Raw genomic sequence first — 23,256 nt, 5'->3', positions numbered from 1 at the left:
TCTGTGGGTAGTCTGCTGCAGATTGAGAATGGTTCTGTTGAAAGTTTGCTGCAGATTGAGAACGGTTCTGTGGGTAGTCTGCTGCAGATTGAGAGATTGAGAACGGTTCTGTGGGTAGTTTGCTGCAGATTGAGAACGGTTCTGTGGGTAGTCTGCTGCAGATTGAGAACGGTTCTGTGGGTAGTCTGCTGCAGATTGAGAACGGATCTGTGGGTAGTTTGCTGCAGATTGAGTATAATTGGGAATAGTTCTGTGGGTAGTTACCTGCAGATTGAATATGATTGGGTATGGTTCTGTGGGTAGTTAGCTGCAGATTGAGTATAATTGGGAATGGTTCTGTGGGTAGTTTGCTGCAGAATGAATATGATTGGGTACAGATCTGTGGGTAGTTAGCTGCAGATTGAGTATGATTGGGAATGGTTCTGTGGGTAGTTTGCTGATGATTGAGAACGGTTCTGTGGATAGTTAGCTGCAGATTGAGAATGTTCTGTGGGTAGTTAGCTGCAGATTGAGAACGGGTCTGTGGGTAGTTAACTGCAGATTGAGAATGGTTATGTGGGTAGTTCGCTGCAGATTGAGAACGGTTCTGTGGGTAGTTAGCTGGAGATTGAGAATGGTTCTGTGGGTAGTTAGCTGCAGATTGAGAACGGTTCTGTGGGTAGTAATCTGCAGATTGAGCACGGTTCTGTGGGTAGTTAGCTGCAGATTAAGAACGGTTCTGTGGGTAGTTAGCTGCAGATTGAGAACGGTTCTGTGGGTAGTTAGCTGCAGATTGAGAACGGTCCTGTGGGTAGTTAACTGCAGATTGAGAACGGTGCTGTGGGTAGTTAGCTGCAGATTGAGAACGGTCCTGTGGGTAGTTAACTGCAGATTGAGAACGGTCCTGTGGGTAGTTATCTGCAGATTGAGAACAGTCCTGTGGGTAGTTAACTGCAGATTGAGAACGGTTCTGTGGGTAGTTAGCTGCAGATTGAGAACGGTCCTGTCTGCTCTCTCTCTTCTTCTCCTTTCCTTCTTTTTCTTTGAGGGGAAAGAACGAGATACAAAACACATTCTCTTGACGAAAAGCATCCAACAGGAACACAGCAAACCGAAATAGAAGCAGCTATTTCTGCTGTTATTTTTTTAGAAAAAGTGACATGCTCTATGTTAAATTACAACATCATAAGGTCAGTCTGAACTCTTTTGTCTGCCTTCTAGTCTCCAGCCTATGACTCATGAGAAGTATGCAGTGTCGTCAGTCCATGGTACTCACCCCTAGTACCGATTAAGCATTGATATTCAACTTGCTTGTTCATTGACCATTGATTTGATTCGACCAATCAAGAGGATAACTCACTTACCATCACTTATTCTACATTCCTCCGGAGGTTGTGGAGGACGGGCTCGTGGTAATGGCTGGAGCGGAATGGGTGGAATGGTATCCAATACATCAAACCCATGGTTTCCATGGTTTCCATGGGTTTGATGGCATTCCGCTCACACTGTTCCAGCCATTATTATGAGCCGTCCTCCCCTCAGTAGCATCCACTGCTACATATCAATCTGCTTCTTGTTTGAACAGATGGTTTGACATTTTATATTACCAACAGGTAATTCTCTACAGCGATTATCTTTAGAATTAGATTTACAGTTAATGAGTTGACGTCGATTACACTTGTTTTATGTTGCCCATCGGGGCAAAATTGGAAATTAAATGCTTTGATGGACAAGCTTCAGTCATATATTGGTTGTACAGTACCTTCAAAAAGTATAAACATGTGAGGGTGTTACAGCCTGAATTCAAAATGTATTAAATATATGTATTTTCTATCAACTATCTGCACACAATACAGAGTGAATGTTTTTAGAAATTGGTGTACATTTATTGAAAGTAAATACAGAAATATCTCAGTTACATACTGATTGTATTCAACACACTGAGTCAATATTTGCACATTACTCTGAAAAAACATTCTTCAAGCTCTTTCAAATTGGTTGTTGATCACTGCTAGACAGCTATTTTCATGTCTTGCCATAGATTTCCATGGCGATTTAAGTCAAAACTGTAACTTGGCCACTCAGGAATATTCAATGTCATCTTGGTAAGCAACACCAATGAAGATTTGGCCTTGTGTTTTAAGTTATTGTCCTGCTGAATTTGTCTTCCAGTGTCTGTTGTAAAGCAGAGTGAAGCAGGTTTTCCTCGAGGATTTTTACTGTGCTTAGCTCCATTTGATATTTTTTTTATATCCTAAAAACTACAATGTTGTTGATCCATCCTCAGTTTTCTCCTATCACAGTCATTAAACTCTATAACTGTTTTAAAGACACCATTTGCCTCATGGTGAAATCCCTCTTCAATAACTGAGTTAGGAAGGACTCCTGTATCTTTGTAGTGACTGGGTGTATTGATAAACCATCCAAAGTGTAATTAATAACTTTTTTTATCCATCTACCAATACGTGCCCTTCTTTGCAAGGCATTGGAAAACCTCCCTTGTCTTTGTGGTTGAACCTGTGTTTGAAATTCACTACTCAACTGAGGGTTCTTACAGATAATTGTACGTGTTGGGTACAGAGATGTGGTAATCATGACAAAAAATAATGTTAAACACAATTATTGCACATGGAGTGAGTCCATGCAAGATGCCCTTGTTGTCACCCCGGGAAGATGCCCCCTGGTGACGCCCCTTGACCTTTTCCACACTTTGTTGTGTTACAGCTATACCCATCATTATGTGAAAATAAAATTGTGTTTAAAGATGTTTTTACAAGTAAATTAAAAATGAAAAGCTGAAATGTCTTGAGTCAATAAGTGTTTATGAGTCCGCCAGATCAGAGGCAGTAGGTAAGTGCGTGAATTGGACAATTTTCCTGTCCTGTTGAGCATTCAAAATGTAAGGAGTACTTTTGGACTTCAGGGAAAATGTATTGAATAAAACGTACATTATTGTCTTTAAAAAAATGTAGTGGAGTAAAAGTTGTAAAAAACATAAAGAGTAAAGTACACATACCACCCAAAACTACTAAAGTAGTTCTTTAAAGTATTTTTACACTACAGGCTGCCACCACAATCCGATTTTCATCGGTTTGAAGATGGAATGACTCGGCTTCACTCCGACACTCGGCTCGGCTGTTTCCGTGAGCGTCGAGCAGTTGAACCGCTTCGAAATCGAAACACCTTCAAGGACTTTTGAATTAAGTGGAATGGCAGTCTCGCTTCACTCCCGACAGCTCCTATAACATACAACAGAGAGGTATCGCTCTTACCATCAGGTTCCTACAGGTATTTTGTTTTTTTTTATACAAAAGTTACAGCTTCATCAGAAATAGTAAATTGAATGCGAAATGAAACAAACGTATACCTGTGCGAGCGAGAGGAGTGTGTAGGTAGTGAACTCTCAGCGAAATGTGATCTCTGCTACAGTTTGAGTTCGCGTATTATTAATGTAACGTTTTAATTCACGTTTAGAATATGAAATACGACTCAAGCGGGTTCAATTCTGGCATCTCACATCAATTGAGAAAGAAAAAGTCATAGCGCAGCGCTATTCTATACTGACCCATGGAGATAGGTCTGACTTGTGTTGTAGTGTGAGGTAATACTATTTATTATAACATGTCTCTTTGAAAGTATCCCTGGAGAATAGATGATATGGGAGAGTACATTGAATTGTTAGCTGATTTGCCTGTGAAAGAACAAGGTATATTGTAGCTATAGTGGACTGTCAACATAGTATAACTGTTTTAAAATGACAGTTGGGCTACTGGCAAATTTGGTTCATTAAATGTCAGAATAACGTTTTGTGTGGCAAGGAGTCTGCTCTACACCTGGAATATTATCGACTGGGTATGACAGTAGTCAGTCAAATTAAAGTAGGCACATGTGTGAAGGCTTTCAAATGTTATTTAGCTCTCCTCTTTAGGTCATTACCGAAAAGGAAATTGGACATAAAGCTGTTGGATAACCATATTTCTGAGTTGTGAACAAGGCTACAGTAGTGAGCTAAATTCAAACAAGTTAATGCAAGTAGTGATGATTAAAAGCAGCTGCTTAATTCCCCGCTCGTGGAGACTGAGGCATCTACATGTTTGTGTCTATAGGGTGGTTGCGACACTCAGTTTATTTAGAATCAGACGCAAAGTACTTATTTGAAATAAAATAAAAATGTGAAAAAAAAGAGTCCACCATCACGCATTCATGTCCAGTACACGATTTGATCTAATACGAATTTAAATTAGTTGTTTCTGTGTTAGCTAGACTAGGGGTGAGGGTTAGCTAACATGCTAGCTAAGTAGTACAAAAGTACCGTAGTTAGTAGTTTCAAAGGTGGCTGAAATGCTAAAGTTGTCCATCATGAGATTCGAACATGCAACATTTTGGTTGCTAGACCTTTGCGTTATACGCCCAACCGTTCTGCCCGACAAACCTCCCTCCTATCGTTTCTGTATTAAGTGATTTACTGCCTTTATCTGTATATAAATGCATTGTCTAGAAAATAGTGTGGTGGACATGTAAAGAAACAAATACATGTTTGTCGTTTTCATGAATTTCGCATTAAATAATTTGTTTAGTTCACGATAATTTGTAAAAGTGGGTTGCGAACCTAGAGGAGACAGGTGTTTGTTAGGTCTGTATGTTTGCCAAAGGCATAATATAGGTGTACTTTATTGGTCTATATATGTTGATGTGTGTACTGTGCATGTTTGATGTAGTATGTGTGTGGTTTATACTACATGATATTTAGCTGTTACTGTGTGACATGTGTATGTTAATGATTACAAATGTTTATGTACACACACACACACACAATCTGTAGATGCCTACAGTATTTGGCTGAGATGCTAATTATGTACCTTAGCCCAGAGAACAACATGCAGTTCATGTTCTTTTGCGTTTTTCTTTCGTTGACTCATGATCCACGTGTTTACTGTGAAGTCAGCAAGGTCGTTTATAGGATATCTTGGCTCTCTAGGTCCACACAGTGTTCATGTACAACCCACCTCTTGTTCTTATCACCTGTTCATTGACTGTGAGTACACTGAATCAATTAATCTGTAATATAGCTAACAGTCATGTCCTGGATCAACTTTAATTTCAAAACATTTGGATTGAATTATCATGGAGATATGATATCCAAACAAACTGCTTTCATCTATTAGTAACACGATTGCACCGTGCAATGTGAGCTAACCAAATGCGTTCAGATGTTTTCATATCTTAAAAAATAGAAGTAGTTAACTTGCCATTATGGGCAAAATACGATTTCGAACAATGACACAGTTGAAATTTTTTGCTTGTTGCTTCGGGAGTGTCCTGAACTTGTTCAAACTGCCTTCTTTACGGCCCATAGGTATTGTTCTGTAATCAGATTTAGAATCTGTTTCATAGGTATTGTTCTGTAATCAGATTTAGAATCTGTTTCATAGGTATTGTTCTGTAATCAGATTTAGAATCCGTTTCGTAGGTATTGTTCTGTAATCAGATTTAGAATCCGTTTCGTAGGTATTGTTCTGTAAACAGATTTAAAATCCGTTTCATAGGTATTGTTCTGTAATCAGATTTAGAATCTGTTTCATAGGTATTGTTCTGTAATCAGATTTAGAATCCGTTTCATAGGTATTGTTCTGTAAACAGATTTAAAATCCGTTTCATAGGTATTGTTCTGTAAACAGATTTAAAATCCGTTTCATAGGTATTGTTCTGTAAACAGATTTAAAATCCGTTTCATAGGTATTGTTCTGTAATCAGATTTAGAATCTGTTTCCTAGGTATTGTTCTGTAATCAGATTTAGAATCCGTGTCATGGGTATTGTTCTGTAATCAGATTTAGAATCTGTTTCATAGGTATTGTTCTGTAATCAGATTTAGGATCCGTTACAAGGATTACATGCTGGGTAATTCCACATTAACAGAATTACACTGAGACCCAGATTTCTCACTGTAAAAAATGTATGCCAAACCAAAAAAACAAATGATTTTAAAAGTTTAAACAAACCATACAGCTCTATGCACAAGGACTATATGGAACAATTTACACAGAATTACTGGCTTTGCATCTGCTCAGTTCTTCCAGTAAATGTGTTTTTGTGAAATTTTCGGTGTAAATCTCCTTCCGAGTTTATGCGAACACGTTTTTTCAAAAACTCCGTTAAATATGTTCACCAAATTAAGATTCAAAGATGCCTGCAGAAAGAATGAGGTGTCTGCACACTGTAACATTACTGCATAATCATAGCGGGTTTCCAAACATTGAGCTATATTGTGAATCACTCAGGAACATTCAAAGTCGTCTTGGTAAGCAACTCCAGTGTAGATTTGGCCTGTTTTAGGTTATTGTCCTGCTGAAAGGTGATATTTGTCTTCCAGTGCCTGTTGGAAAGCAGACTGAACCAGGTTTTCCTCTAGGATTTTGCCTGTCCTAAAAAAACAACCTTAGTTTTTTCTGATGGCAAGCATACCCATAACTTGATGCAGCCACCACCATGCTTGAAAATATGAAGAGTGGTACTTAGTAATGTGTTGAATTGGATTTGCCACAGACAATGTTTTTATCTACCAATAGGTGCCCTTTGCTAGGCATTGGAAAACCTCCCTGGTCTTTGTGGTTGAATCTGTGTTTGAAACTCACTGCTCGACTGAGGGTTCTTAGAGATAATTGTATGTGTGGGGTACAGAGAAGAGGTAGTCATTAAAAAAACATGTTAATCATTATTTTTGCACACAGAGTGCGTCCATTTACTATGTGACTTTTTAAGCACATGTTTACCCCTGAACTTATTTATGCTTACCACAATAAAAGGGTTGAATTCTTATTGACTTGACATTTCAGCTTTTTATTTTTTTAATTCATCTGTTAACATTTTTTAAATAATAATTCCACTGACATTTTTGTGTGTTGTGTGTCGGCCAGTGACACAATCAAAATTGTATGAAATTCTAATTCCGGCTGTAACAACAAAATATGGAGAAAGTTTAGGGGTGTGAACTTTCTGAAGGCACTATATGCCTCATCATAAAATAAAAAGTTATATATATAAAGAGAGAATGTGTTTTAATGGATTTACAAGGCAATGTTTCTTAAAATTACAGAAGGGAAATCCTTTCTCAAACTATATACAGTGCATTGGGAAAGTATTGAGACCCCTTGACTCTTTCCACATTTTGTTACATTACAGCCTACAGTTCTTAAATGGATTAAATAAAACAATTTCTGCATCAATCTAACACAGTACCCCTTAATGACAAAGCAAAACCTGGTTTTTAATTTTTATTGCAAAATAAAAAATAAAAAAAACTTCTTTACATAAGTATTCAGACCCTTTGCTATGAGACTTGAAATCGAGCTCAAGTGCATGCTGTTTTCATTGATCATCCTTAAGATGAGTCTACAACCTGATTTGGAGTCCACCTGTGCAAAAATCAATTGATTGGACATGATTTAGAAATGGATACACCTGTCTATATAAGGTCCCACAGTTGACAGTGCATGTCATTGCAAAAACCAAGCCATGAGGTTGAAGGAATTGTCCGTAGAACTCCGAGACAGGATTGTGTCGAGGCACAGATATGGGGAAGGGTACCAAAAAATGTCTGCAGCATTGAAGGTTCCCAAGATCACAGTGACCTCCATCATTCTGAATTCAAAGACGTTTTGAACCACCAACTACAACTGTAGAGCTGGCCGCCTGGCCAAACTGATCATTCAGGTGAGAAGGGCCTTGGTCAGGGAGGTTACCAGGAACCTGATGATCACTCTTACAGACCTCCGGAGTTCCTCTGTGGAGATGGGAGAACCTTCCAGAAGGACAACCATCTCTGCAGCACTCCATCAACCAGGCATCTATGGTAGAGGCCAGACGGAAGTCACTCCTCAGTAAAAGGCACATGACAGTCCGCTTGGAGTTTTCCAAAAGGCACATAAAGACTCTCAGACCATAAGAAACAATATTCTCTGGTCTGATAGAATCCAGTCTTGGCTTTTTGGCCTGAATTCCAAGCGTCACGTCTGGAGGAAATCTGGCACCATCCCTATGTTGAAGCATGGTGGTGGAAGCATTATGCTGTGGGGATGTTTTTCAGCGGCAGGGACTGGGAGACTAGTCAGAATCGAGGCAAAGAGATCTCTCTGGAGAGACCTGAAAATAGCTGTGCAGCGATGCTCCCAACTTGACAGAGCTTGAGAGGATCTGCAGAGAAAAATGGGAGAAACTCCCCAAATACAGTTGTACCAAGTTTGTAGCGTCATACCCAAGAAGACTCGAGGCTGTAATCACTGCCAAAGGTGCCTCAGCAAAGTACTGAGTGAAGGGTCTGAATACTTATGCAAATGTCTTATTTCAGTTTTATTTCAAAATTTTTCTAAAAACCTGTTTTTGTTTTGTCATTATGGGTTATTGTGCGTAGATTGATGAGGGGAAAAAACATGTAATCCATTTTAGAATAAGGCTGTAAATGTGGAAAAAGTCAAGGGGTCTGAATACTTTCAAAATGCACTGTATGTGTTGACACCCATACGTAGAATGTATGCACACATGACTGTAAGTCGCTTTGGATAAAAGCGTCTGCTAAATGGGGTCTTTAAAAAAATGTATTTCTAAAAACCTTTTCCCATCTGTTTAACCAGAAATAAGTAGTTTAGCCAGAAACCGCTAACTTCCTGCTATTCTACACATTTTGCTATGTGGCAAAGAGAAAGTTCTCCAGTTTTATAGCTAATCTCATGCTATTCTACACATTTTGCCATGAGGCTGAGAAATTGTTTTGCTATTTTTAAAGCTACTGTAATATCCTGCAATCTACAAATTTTGTCATGAGGCAGAGAGGAAAATTTTATTTTATTTTATAGCTAAATCTCATGCTGTTGTACACATTTTTCCATGAGAATTCTAAATATTTTAAGCTAACTAAAGCAAAAAAAATTGGTGTGTTGACTGATAAAGTCACTAGATTAAGAGCTGTCTTCTTTGCTAAATGAACAAAGGAAGTCACTGGCAAGTGGTGGTCCTGTCTATCTCTGTTGACAGCTGGTAACAGCCGAGCTGTAGTGGAGAGGTGTGTATGTGTGTGTGTGTGTGTGTGTGTTGCTCTGTCTGATTTCGACAGTCTTCTCCTAGGGTGTGTCTTTGATTTCATACAAATTCCTCTCAACTGAAGTAACCAATATCATTGCTCTTCATGTGTTCCTCTCTCAAATCCAGCGGAGCCCAGAGAGAGGCTCGATTTAGGCTGAATATCACTGGGAGAGGTAAGCCATTAGGGCCTGGAGTCATTTCTATATTGGATATACTTGGGAGTGGGACATGGCTTTTGTTAACTTCAATGTTCCCTATCTGTGGCCCAGATAAAAGCAGCTTTGGATGGAGGAGAAGTCACATCGCAGACGTTTTATTTGCAGACAGATCATTTAAATGAAGTGAATGCCGTTTCAGTCTTTGAGGCTTAGGCTGAGTGCTTCACTAATGTTTCATAGGGCTCTTTCTCTGTCGTCACACAGCGTCTCTAGATCATCATATTGGATACATAGCTGGATATATATATAATATTAAACAAAGAACCAGACTGCTACTGTCAATTTTATTAAAACATGCAGGAGGTCTCTGTTGGTGGAGGAGGAGCTAAGATCTGAAAAATGTAGTGTCTTTTCACAGCAGTGTGACTGACACGCAAGGTTATACACACAATGACTGCTATGAGTATCACCACACCTCACATGTTCACCCTACATCCCATTTTATTGTTCTACTATGTCAATAGGCCTAACTTTCCTGGCAGATAAGTTCCATGTATCCATTTAAGTTAGCCAATGCCCTGCCATTCTGTCCAAAAGTTGCTATTCTCCTGAGTAAGGCCTGTTCCCACTCTGGTTTCCATGGCATACAGCTCCTTTTAACATCCTCTGATAACTGTCTCTTGTTCTCTTCTGTCAGAGACACTAACTGTCTCTCGCTGGCGTCTGTCAGAGACACTCTGATAACTGTCTCTGGTTGGCGTCTGTCAGAGAGACTCTGATAATTGTCTCTGGTTGGCGTCTGTCAGAGACACTCTGATAACTGTCTCTCGCTGGCGTCTGTCAGAGACTCTCTGATAACTGTCTCTTGCTGGCATCTGTCAGAGACACTCTGATAACTGTCTCTAGCTGGCGTCTGTCAGAGACACTCTCATAACTGTCTCTCGTTGGTGTCTGTCAGAGACACTCTGATAACTGTCTCTAGCTGGCGTCTGTCAGAGACACTCTCATAACTGTCTCTCGTTGGTGTCTGTCAGAGACACTCTGATAACTGTCTCTGGTTGGCGTCTGTCAGAGACACTCTGATAACTGTCTCTGGTTGGTGTCTGTCAGAGACACTCTGATAACTGTCTCTCGCTGGCGTCTGTCAGAGACACTGTCTCTTGCTGGCATCTGTCAGAGACACTCTGATAACTGTCTCTGGTTGGCGTCTGTCAGAGACACTCTGATAACTGCCTCTCGCTTGATAACTGTCTCTGGTTGGCGTCTGTCAGAGACGCTGATCCATTTAGCACTTGCTCCTCCTTTAGACATCACTGTCCAGTTGGACAAAGAGTAACTGGCTAGCAAATAGGCTCTAGGCCTATCTTGGGAAGCTTAAATGTTATATCCCACCATCAATATGTAAATAGTAATAATGTTTCAATTGGAATATACATATATTGTCGACTATTTTAGTTCAACTTCATTGTCTTTTCCGTGTGTGCCTTGAACTAATGTTTACACTACAGGAAACGGGAGGGGGGTGGGCCACGCCCCCATCCACATCGATGGGGCTACAGTGGATCGGGTCGAGAGCTTCAACTTCCTCGGTGTACAAATCACTAAGGACTTCAAATGGTCCACACACACATGTACAGTCGTAAAGAAGGCGCAACAGCGCCTCTTCCCCCTCAGGAATTTGGAAAAGTTTGGCATGGGCCCTCAAATCCTCAAAGTTCTACAGCTGTACCATTGAGAGCATCTTGACTGGCTGCATCACTGCTTGGTAAGGCAGAAGCACCGCCCTCGACTGCATGGCACTACAGAGGGGGGTGAGAATAGCCCAGTACATCACTAGGACTGAGCTCCCTGACATTCAGGACCTATATCAGGCAGCGTCACCCAAGCCATAGGCTGTTCTCTCTGCTTCCACATGGCAAGCAGAACCGGTGCATCAAAGTCTGACATCAACAGGCTCCTGAACAGATTGTACCTCCACGCTATAAAACTGCAAAATCGCTAACAAAATGTCAACACAGACTGAGTTGACCCTTATATTTTATTTTCAGTGCAGGTTCCACACACACGGACACCACTCAAATACAATCATCATTTACGCTGCTGCTACTATGTCTATCATATATCCGGATGCCTAGTCATCTTACCCCTATACAGATCTACCTCTATCACTCCAGTATCCATGCACATTGTAAATATGGTATTGGAACTGAGCCTGTATATTGATTACTTACTTCTCTTGTTCTTCTTATTTCTTATCTTTATTTCTTGTGTATTTTTGTTCAACCTTGTGTTATTCTTTGTATTATACTGAACAAATGCAACATGCAACAATTTCAAAGATTTTACTGAGTTACAGTTCATAATAAAGAAATTGGTCAATTTAAATAATCTATGAATTTCACATTACTGGGAATACAGATATGCATCTGTTGGTCACAGTTTATGGTAGAGAAATGAACATTACATTCTATGGCAACAACCTCTGGTGGTCATTCCTGGAGTCAGCATGCCAATTACATTCTCCTTCAAAACCTGAGATATTTGTGGCATTGTGTTGTGTGACACAACTGCACATTTTAGAGTGGCCTTTTATTGTCCACCCAGCACAAGGTGTACCTGTGTAATGATCATGCTGTTTAATCAGCCTCTTGATATGCCACAGCTGTCAGGGGGATGGATTATCCTGGCAAAGGATAAATGCTGAATAACAGGGATGTAAACAAATTTGTGCACAAAATTAGAAAGAAATAAGCGTTTTTGTGCATATGTAACGTTTCTGAGATATTTTATTTCAGCTCATGAAACATGGGACCAACACTTTACATGTTGCATTTATATTTTTGTTCAGTAATACATTGATATTTATTACTGCATTGTTGGGTTTAGTTCTTGCAAGAAAGGCATTTCACTGTACTTGTGCATGTGACATTAAAACTTAAAGTAGGAAACTAACACTACATACTTAACAGCGCATACTAGCAAAGTTGTGTAATGGGCGTGTTGATTAGATCCTTACATGTATTGACACATCCAATTATGATTTTAAAGTTAAGGAGATATATTTTTCTGAGATCATATTTGTGACTCCGTTGGTTGAACTCTGTTGGTTAAATACTATGAGTATTCTTAAATACTATGAGAACTTAAATACTATGAGTATTTAAGTTCTACAGAAGCAGACTCGAAAGTAAGCATCTGTTTTTGACCACGCGTCTGTGCTTAGTTTTTAATCTGTATCCTTTGAGGTACTGTCAATTTCATTCAATACCTCACGCGCACATCCTGAACCTGCACAGGATGTGCGTGTGCAGGTCCAGGATGTGCAGGTCCAGGATGGACGTGTGCAGGTCCAGGATGGACGTGTGCAGGTCCAAGAGGTGCAGGTCCAGGATGGGCAGGTGCAGGTCCAGGAGGTCCAGGTGCAGGTCCAGGAGGTGCAGGTCCAGGAGGTGCAGGTCCAGGAGGTGCAGGTCCAGGAGGTGCAGGTCCAGGATGGGCGTGTGCAGGTCCAGGAGGTGCAGGTCCAGGAGGTGCAGGTCCAGGATAGGCATGTGCACATCCTGGACTTGCACGCACACATCCTGGACCTGCACATCCTGGACCTGCACATCCTGGACCTGCACATCCTGGACCTGCACACGCCCATCCTGGACCTGCCCATCCTGGACCTGCACATCCTGGACCTGCACACGCCCATCCTGGACCTGCACACGCCCATCCTGGACCTGCAGTAGATGCATGATATTTTCCTTCTCTACAACATCTAGCTCATTTTAAAGTGAACTTCAGTGTGTTGTGACCTGAAGAACTACGAGTACTGTTGACATGTTGACAGAGTGTAGTTGTAGCAGTGTTTTTATTAGCATGAGTATACCCTTCCCCAGACTACTAAGTAAATTACTTATTAATTGTGTTCACTCAGCGTATGTTATACACGTTCACATTAGCAGGATGGTTCTGTGGCCATAGAAAACAGCTAAATTGCATTACTGAGTGTAGATGAAAACAGGAACCTCTAAAATTGCACCAATCACTGTCGGTTTTAAACACATTCACATATTTACCCCCTCTTTCTCCTCAGCAGCAGCCACCTCTTGAGGTCAACTGAAGTCTCTCCTGTACCAAAGAGTTGAAAATGAGACTGCCATCACTCCAAGTCCAGAACTGACCTCACTGGGGTGCTCGGGTAGAGGAAGACATCCCAATGATCGGAGCCCCAGCAGTCCAAGAGCCTTCGCTAAAGCAGAGAGACCAGAAGACCACAGCCTGAACCAACCCTTTGTCTTTCAAACAGGGGTTCAACTTGAAATATCTTTAAAAAATAATAGACCGCATTCAGTTGAGAGGGAGGAACAAGCATCAGACTCTGGTCTGACTGGAAGACACCCATACACAGTCAGCCTGCCCCTGCTGTCCTCAGATAGCTGGATCCAGACTCAGCTGCAACATTACAGGTATGTCTTAATGATGTTTTTAGGGTTGCGATCGGTTTATTTCCAGTCATTATATACACTAAAGTAGATCCTTGAGGGTTTTGTCTTTCACTCTAGGTGAGATCGGCAAAGTTATTTGGTGTGTAATTAACACTTTTCATATAAAAATGATTAATATTGCAATATTTATAGCAGAAGCTTAGTACCTAATATGGACATAAAATTTAATTGAAAATGTGGCATTTTGTTAAGGGGGATGAAACATTTTAAAATAAGCTTCAAAAGCCCACGAAGTAGAGACATAGGCTCCTGCCAGGTTCAGCAACACCTTTACAAACGTTTTAATGTTTATTCTTCTACTTCGTGCAAAATGGTTTAAGTTGTCATTATGGAATGTTGCTGCTGAATTTGGTTAATATTTTGGTGTTTTTTTTGTGACAAGGTTTTAAAGTGGTTTGAGTTGATGAGAAAGAATCCAAGTTCGCACTGAGATGTTATAATTTTTCGCCATTCCCTTGGTTAATTCCAGCTTCCTTCGACCCGTACATTGACAAACTGTAAACAGCTCCAAATAGAAGACATTTGACGGCCTTATGTTGGTGGCGTCAGTCTCTTCTCTTCTTCCGTAGGGGATCAACTACCTCGGGCTGAACCCAACCAGTCACAGTACACGTGGTCAATGCCAGCTGCATTACTTCATAATGAATTTTGCTGTATTTTATGTCTCTAAATATGTCAATTACATCTATCAGAAATCCTAGATGGATTAATGTGGTTATGTTGTGTCAAATCTACTCTTAGGTTGTCTTCCATTACTTGCTTAGGGTATTTAACCTCAACATAAACATCTTAACGATAGATGTAGAACTGTGGGTATGGTGGCGCTGACAGTGGGCTGCTTCGCTTCTAGTAAACAATCATTTTGCTACACCTGCAATAACATCTGCTAAACATATATATGTGACAAAGAATTTTATTTAATTTATTTTGCCATTCATGTCAATGTTGTCACGTTTCACCAAAGCTGTTTGACCCCAGTGTTCAGCATCAGTAAACATTGTCCACAAAGCTGATAGGATCTCTGGAGTAAACCCGACACAATAACTGTGGACATAAATACAGCTTTATTGGGCTTATCGAGATCTAGCCACTGATCATCAAGACCTATAAAAAGGCACAACAGGGAGAGTGGCCATAAAACCAGATCGAGCGAACCATCTTGGCCATAATGCTGGTTCTATATTACACACACACACACACTACATCCCAGTAGTTACAAACAGATGCTAGGATCCTGCTTCACTGTGTGGTGATTCTTATCACAGGGCTAAGACTATGCTAGAAATATGGGCACAAACAGCTTAGAAGATACCTTGACGAATTGAGGCTGTTCTGAGCGCAGAAGCGGTTGCAACTCAATATTAGGAAGGTGTTCCTTCCTGTACTCTGTGTATGAAGATTGAGATTCTTAATATTTTTGTCAGTTAATCAATTTAAAAATAAATAAAAGTTAGCGCTTTTAAGGCCTCATCGTAAAAGTGCATTCTGTTATCCACTAATGGTTGTGGTTGTTCTTTTTTACTGCTTTATTGGACAGTAAACTCATGCTTCATATCTCTTTTCAAATCCTCAGAGATTTGTGTAAAGTACATGCTACGTTACACTTGTGAACAAATGATGTCAGCAACAAGATACCATTAAGCTGTCAAATGTTTATAGAACCTCTTAAGAATTAATCTTTGAAATCATTTTTTCTCTCTTTGATCGAACAACGTTTCCTTTTATAAAAACAAATGTTTACCCTTTCTAATGCCATAGAACTAAACAGACAATTTGAACTGGGTTGTAGTAAGTGACTAAAAGCATATTTGGCGTTATGATTAAATGGTTCTTGTCTATACATTGGTACATTGGTAATGATGTAAGATTGAGTAGAGAGATCTGGTATCTACAGATGAAAATCTGTTTTGTTGCTAACTCCGGCACTTTGGCGTTGATTCATGTGCGCTGTCCCTGTTAAATGTTATTCTTTCACTCTGATACAGTTGTGTTCGAAAATAATTGGCTGTGGAATGTATCCAGTGGTGTAAAAAATACTTTAATGTACTTTTCTCTCTCTACTTTAGTAGTTCTTATTTTTGACATTTACTCATGAGAACATCCCTGGTCATCTCTACTACCTCAGATCTGGTCGACTCACTAAACACAAATGCTTCATTTGTAAATAATGTTGGGAGTGTGCCCCTGGCTAACCGTAAATAAATACAATTTCTGGTTTGCTTAATATAAGGAATGTAAAATGGTTTATACTTTTGATACTTAAAGTAAAGAGTCACCCAACCTGACAACAGGGGAGTCCTTGTCCTGTTGCACATATTCCTAGGGCTCTAAACTGGATAGACTGTAGGACAGAGATCATCAACTTGATTCAATCCACAGGCCACCAGTTGGGGAACCCTAATTTACTGGATCATTCAAATTAAGAGCTTGATTGACCGTGTCCTGACTAGTATTAGGCTTCCCCAACTGGTGGCCTGTGGATCGAATCAAATTGATGATCTACCTATTGTAGCTAGCTAGCCAGCCAGCTCATAGAGAGAGCATTGCGGGTTTTGTAGTTGACTTAAGCTGCAACAGATTTCCTCATACATTTTTCACATGTTGCTAACAACCGTATTATAACGCCAAAATTAAACATTTGGTCACAAAAATATTGTTCTCAGATCCTAGTGTTATGTAACACTGTAAATAAAGGATTGAGTGGTTTTAGGTGGATTTTGACTTATAAGTAATTATATTATATCAATTAGACTTTGATATTTAAGCACAGTGTATTTTAAACCATACTTTTAAACTTTTGCTGAGGTTGTATTATATTGGGTGACTTTAACTTTAGTCATTTTCTATTAAGGTACCTTTATGTTTACTCAAGTATGACAATTGTGTAATTTTCCACTAGTGAATGTACCTAAACATCTGGTCAAATTAAGTGGACAACATCACCATCAGATGTAAATATTTAGTTGAAAGAATGCTTCAAAAACAACACTACTTAGTGTTTATAGTGGAAATATAATCCTGAATTTACATGACGACGCACACACATTCTAGACACTTCCAAACTCTTTTTGTTGTTGTTGTTGTATGTTTGTTGTAATGAACCACTACAGCGTTGGCATATGTTAGAATCTAACTGATAACTTTGTTTAAAAAAAAATCTCCACCATGTCTGAGTGATTGGACTAGTGTTGTATTGCAAAATTCTCCGTCTGTAAGAACGCAGTGAGCTCACACATCACCCAGATGTTTTCAATCAATATTTGTTGACACGAAGAACCATTAGATTACTAAACACATTTGCATAAACATTTCAACATTTTCTTATTTACCTTGCATGTTTTCTAAATTAGTTTTCGTACCGGGTTTACATACGGTGGCCCTGAAGTACAAACATGTATAGAACTCGAGTACTACGGGGGGCCTACCAGCCACACACAGAAAACATCAACAGCTTCCGGCCCCTAAACAGCCTGCATTCCCCACCAATGACCTACTCTCAACAGAAGTAAACAAATGTCTATATGAGCTGTGGTGTGAGGGGCTCATCTGTTTGTTGGACAGCCCAGCCCCGAGTAAACAAACAATGCAACTGGCTTAGTTAATGTGGGGTTCCCCATGTTTTCTTCCTTCCAGCGTTTGCACCTCCTAACATGGAGGAAATACTCATGTCTTGGCTATTTACTTTGCTGTTATTGTCTAGTTACTTGACAGAGATCAATAAGGGCTTGCTTGACAAAGCTTGGCAGTTTTATGTCAAGCATACAGTACCAGTCAAACATTCCAAGGTTTTACTATATTTGTACTATTTTCTACATTGTAGAATAATGGTGAAGACATAAACTATGAAATAACAGATGTGGAATCATGTACTAACCCCCAAAAAATGGATAGAATATATTTTAGATTCTTCAAAGTAGCCAACCTTTGCCTTGATTACAGCTTTGCACACTCTTGGCATTCTCTCAACCAGCTTCCAACCGCTGTGTCTCGCAAAGACACAGCGGTTGGAACCCAAAATCTCAAATTTGGACTTTCCACCGGTCTAATGTTCATTGCTCGTGTTTCTTGGCCCAAGCAAGTATCTTATTGGTGTCCTTTAGTAGTGGTTTCTTTGCAGCAATTCGACTATGAAGGCCTGATTGACACAGACTCCTCTGAACAGTTGATGTTGAGATGTGTCTGTTACTTGAACTCTGAGAAGCATTTATTTGGGCCACAATCTGAGGTGCAGTTAACTCTAATGAACTTTTCCTCTGCAGCAGAGGTAAATTTGGGTCTTCCTTTCCTGTGGCGGTCCTCATGAAAACCAGTTTCATCATACCGCTTGATGGTTTTTGTGACTGCATTTGAAACTTTCAGCTCTTGACATTTTCCGGATTGATGACCTTCATGTCTTCAAGTAATGATTGACTGTCATTTCTCTTTGTTTATTTGAGCTGTTCTTGCCATAATATGGACTTGGTCTTAACCAACTAGGGCTATCTTCTGTATACCACCCCTACCTTGTTACAATACAACTGATTGGCTCAAACGCATTAAGAAGGAAAGAAATTCCACAAATGTAACTTTTAACAAGGCACACGTGTTATTTGAAATGCATTCCATGTGACTACCTCATGAAGCTGGTTGAGAGAATGCCAAGAGTGTGCCAAGTTGTCAAGGCAAAGGGTGACTACTTCGAAGAATCTCAAATATAACACATTTTTTGTCTTTTGTTTTGAATAGATATGTACTTTTAGACTTTGAAACCTACAAAGTCATAAGTCATAGTCATCTGTTGTCTGCAATACCAGCTGTTTGTAGCGCTTAGCGGGAGATGTCCTATGTCTACTCTGTATTACATGAGCCGTTATGACATCTTATCATTGTTAGACGAGAGAGGGAGGGAGTGGGGAGAGAAAGTAGAGGAGGGAGAGAGCGATGGAAGCTTAGAAAGGGGGGAGTGAGACATGGAAGCTGGGAGTTGGACATGGTCCAGGTCCTTGTATGCCTGCTGTCTGGGCTCCACCTCTGTGTTGTCAGCCAGGATAGGTGAATATGCTCCATCTGCTCAGAGAGAGAGAGAGAGAGAGAGATGGATTGGTCATATGGTCACATAGAGGAGTCTCACCATGGAAACAATGTAATAACAAACTATCATAGAAAGCAACTGTTATTCTCTATAATATTTGGTTGTATATTTGTCATTTTTATGATTGAAAATGCAACAATTGTTAATTTATCCCCTAATAGAAATGAGGTAAAACTGATTTAAGTTTCCATGCATTAGAGTCCCCGGGCCACTAGGAGAGCCTCCTCTGGATGAGCGTTTTCCTGTTTGCTTATGGCAGAATACAGCTCATCATTTAGTGCCAGGCTCGGTCTGTGGTGCTATGTAGACAGCTACGAAAAATACAGATGAAAACTCTAGGTAGATAGTGTGGTCTCTAGCTCATCATGAGATACTTTACCTCAGGCGAGCAAAACCCTGACACTTCCTTAGATATCGTGCACCATATATTGTTTACAAATATGAATAATCCCCACCCCGTGTCTTACCAGAGGCTGCTGTTCTGTCCTGCCGATAGAATGTATAAATCCTTGCTAGGGCAGGTGTTCCGCTAGCGGAACCCCTCGACAACATTCCGCTGAAAAGGCAGCGTGCGAAATTCAAAAATATTTTTTTGAAATATGTACATTTCACACGTTAACAAGTCCAATACAGCAAATGAAAGATACACTTCTTGTTAATGTAACCATCGTGTCCAATTTAAAAAATGCTTTACGGTGAAAGCACAACATATGATTGTTAGGTCACCGCCAAGTCAAAAAAATATACACCCATTTTTCCAGCCAAAGATAGGAGTCACAAAAAGCAGAAATATATATTAAATGAATCACTAACCTTTGATCTTCATCAGATAACACTCATAGGACATCATGTTACACAATACATGTATGTTTTGTTCGATAATGTGCATATTTATATCCAAAAATCTCAGTTTACATTGGCGCATTACGTGCAGTAATGGTTTGATTCCAAAATATCTGGTGATTTTGTAGAAATACTCACAATAAACATTGATAAAAGATGCAAGTGTTATTCACAGAATTAAAGATAAACGTATCCTCTATGCAACCGCTGTGTCGGATAAAAAATTTAAAAAACTTTAAGGAAAAATAATAATCTGAGAACAGAGCTCAGAACCCAGAGAAATAGCCGCCATTTTGGTGTCAACAGAAGCTACAAAAAACACTAAATATTTACTTACCTATATTTTCATCAGAAGGCAGTTCCAGGAATCCCAGTTCGACAATAAATGACTGATTTGTTCCATAAAGTTCCATAAAGCCCATTATTTAGCCACTTGTTGTTAGCTTGTTCAGCCCAGTATTCAATCCTCAAAAAGCACGAACAATTCCTCCAGACAAAAGTTCAAAAGGTTCCGTTACAGGTCGTAGAAACAAGTCAAATGATGTATGCAATCCATATTTAGGATGTTTTAAACATTAATCAGCAATAAGGTTCCAACCGGAGAATTTCATTGTCTGAAGAAACCCATTGGAACGCAAGAACACGCTCTCGTGACCGCGCGCAATGAGACCGAGGCTTTCTGCCAGACCACCCACTCAAAGAGTGATTATGAGCCCCGCCTTTATAGTAGAATCATACAACCAGAATCTAAAGACGGTGACATCTTGTGGAAGCACTAGGAAGTGCATAAACATCCATATCTAAGCTGGACTTCAAATGGCACTGTTTTCTAAATTGAGTTCTCACTTCCTGTTTGGATTTCTTCTCAGGTTTTTGTCTGCCATATGAGTTCTGTTATACACACAGACATAATTCGAACAGTTTTAGAAACTTCAGAGTGTTTTCTATCCACCAATAATAATACTATGCATATATTCCCATCTGGGAAAGAGTAGGAGGCAGTTTACTCTGGGCACACCTTTCATCCAAAAGTGAAAATGCTGCCCCCTAGCCCCAACAGGTTTTAATAAGTGCATCGAGGACATCGTCCCCACAGTGACTGTACGTACATACCCCAACCAGAAGCCATGGATTACAAGAAACATTCACACTGAGCTAAAGGTTAGAGCTGCTGCTTTCAAGGACTGGGACTCTAACCCAGAAGCTTATAATACATCCTTCTATGCCCTCCAAAGAACCATCAAACAGGCAAAGCATCAATATAGGACTAAAATCAAATTGTACTACACCAGCTCCGACACTCGTCGGATGTGGTAGGGCTTGCAAACTATTAAAGACTACAAAGGGAAGCACAGCTGAGAGCTGCTCCGTGACAAAAGCCTAAAAGACGAGCTAAATAACTTCGCTATGAGGCAAGTTAAACTGAAACATGCATGAGAGCATCAGCTGTTCCGGACGACTGTGTGACCATGCTTTCCGCAGCCGATGTGAGTAAGACCTTTTTAAACAGGTCAACATTCACAAGGCCGCTGGGCCTGATGGATTACCAGGACGTGTGTACTCCGAGCATGCGCTGACCAACTGGCAAGTGTCTTCACTGACATTTTCAACCTCTCCCTGAGTCTGTAATACCAACATGTTTCAAGCAGACCACCATAGTCCCTGTGCCCAAGAACACTAAGGTAACCTGCCTAAATGACTACCAAAATGATGCAGTCTCTTGCACTCCACACGGCCCTTTCCCACCTTGACAAAATGAACACCTATATGATAATGCTTTTCATTGACTACAGCTCAGCGTTCAACACCATAGTTCCCTCCAAGCTCATCACTAAGCTAAGGACATTGGGACTAAACACCTCCCTCTGCAACTGGATCCTGGACTTCCTGACAGGCCACCCCCAGGTGGTAAGGGTAGGCAACAATACGTCTGCCACGCTGATCCTCAACACTGGGGCTCATCTGGGGTGTGTACTTAGTCCCCTCCTGTACTCCCTGTTCAGTCATGACTGCACGGCCAGGCACGACTCCAACACCATCATTCATTTTGCTGATGACACAACAGTGGTAGGCCTGATCACCGACAATGATGAGACAGCCTATAGGGAGGAGGTCAGAGACCTGACCATGTGGTGCAAGGACAACAACCTCTCCCTCAATGTGATAGATACAAAGGAGATGATTGTGGACTACAGGAAAAGGAGGACCGAGCACGCCCCCATTCTCATCGACGGGGCTGTAGTGGAGCAGGTTGAGCGCTTAAAGTTCCTTGGCGTCCACATCACCAACAAACTATAATTTTCCAAACACACCAAGACAGTTGTGAAGAGGGCACGAGAACCTGTTTTCCCCACAGGAGACTGAAAATATTTGTCATGGGTCCTCAGATCCTCAAAAGGTTTTACACCATTGAGAGCATCCTGCATCACTGCCTGGTATGGCTACTGCTTGGCCTCTGACCGCAAGGTACTGTACAGAAACCCAGCCTAAAACCCCAAACGGCAAGCAATGCAGATGTAGAAGCATGGTGGCTTGGATAAACTCCCTATAAAGGCCGGAACCTGGGAAGAAACCTAGAGAAACCAGGCTATGAGGGGTGGCCAGTCCTCTTCTGGCTGTGCCGGGTGAAGATTATAACATAACATGGCCAAGATGTTCAAAAGTTCATAGATGACCAGCAGGGTCAAATAATAACAATCACAGTGGTTGTAGAGTGTGCAACAGGTCAGCTCCTCAGGAGTAAATGTCAGTTGGCTTTTCATAGCCCATCATTGAGTTTGAGACAGCAGGTGCGGTAGAGAGCGAGTCCAAAACAGCAGGTCTGAGACAAGGTAGCACATCCGGCGAACAGTTCAGGTTTCCATAGCCACAGGCAGAACAGTTGAAACTGGAGCAGCAGTATGACCAGGTGGACTGGGGACAGCAAGGAGTCATCAGGCCAGGTAGTCCTGAGGCATTGTCCTAGGGCTTAGGTCCTCAGAGAGAAATGGCGAGAGAGAGGGAGAGATATTACTTAAATTCACACATGACACCGGATGAGACAGGAGAAATACTCCATATATGACTGACCCTAGCCCCCCGACACATTAACTATTGCAGCATAAATACTGGAGGCTGAGACGAGGCTACCCTGAGACGAAGCTGAGTATGGCCCACAAAGATCTCCCCCACTGCACAAACCCGAGGGTGGTGCCAACCCGGACAGGAAGATCACGTCAATGACTCAACCCACTCAAGTGACACACCCCTCCAAGGGACGGCATGGAAGAGCACCAGTAAGCCAGTGACTCAGCCCCCGTAATAGGTTTAGAGGCAGAGAATCCCGGTGGAGAGAGGGGAACCGGCCAGGCAGAGACAGCAAGGGTGGTTCGTCACTCCAGTGCCTTTTCGTTCACCTTCACACCTCTGGGCCAGACTACATTCAATCATAGGACCTACTGAAGAGAAGAGTCTTCAATTAAGACTGCGTCTCTCACATGAATAGGCAGACCATTCCATTAAAATTTAGCTCTATAGGAGGAAGCCTCTGCCTCCAGCTGTTTGCTTGGACAGTAAGGACATTAAGGAGGCCTGCGTCTTGTGACCGTAGCGTACATGTGGGGTGGCCAGTCCTCTTCTGGCTGTGCCGGGTGGAG

The 23,256-nt window shown here is 40.9% G+C and overlaps 1 protein-coding gene across 5 annotated transcripts in view; it reads left to right on the top strand.

Annotated features, from left to right (window-relative positions):
* Positions 1-3,143: 3,143 nt before the first annotated feature.
* The window catches only part of LOC124048092 (myocardin-like), a 143,839-nt gene continuing 123,726 nt past the window's right edge, over positions 3,144-23,256 (top strand). For 4 of the 5 annotated variants that reach the window (XM_046368523.1, XM_046368522.1, XM_046368520.1 and 1 more), the window contains exons 1-2: positions 3,144-3,267; positions 13,296-13,668. The gene's annotated coding sequence lies outside the window, so the exon portion shown is untranslated. The remainder of the gene's footprint in view (positions 3,268-13,295; positions 13,669-23,256) is intronic. The other variant, XM_046368519.1, reaches the window with a different exon arrangement.

Source organism: Oncorhynchus gorbuscha, linkage group LG11 (assembly GCF_021184085.1).
Source record: "Oncorhynchus gorbuscha isolate QuinsamMale2020 ecotype Even-year linkage group LG11, OgorEven_v1.0, whole genome shotgun sequence".
NCBI classification, from domain to species: Eukaryota; Metazoa; Chordata; class Actinopteri; order Salmoniformes; family Salmonidae; genus Oncorhynchus; species Oncorhynchus gorbuscha.
The sequence above is the reverse complement of the archived record's forward strand: the minus strand, read 5'-3'. Positions and strand labels throughout refer to the sequence as shown.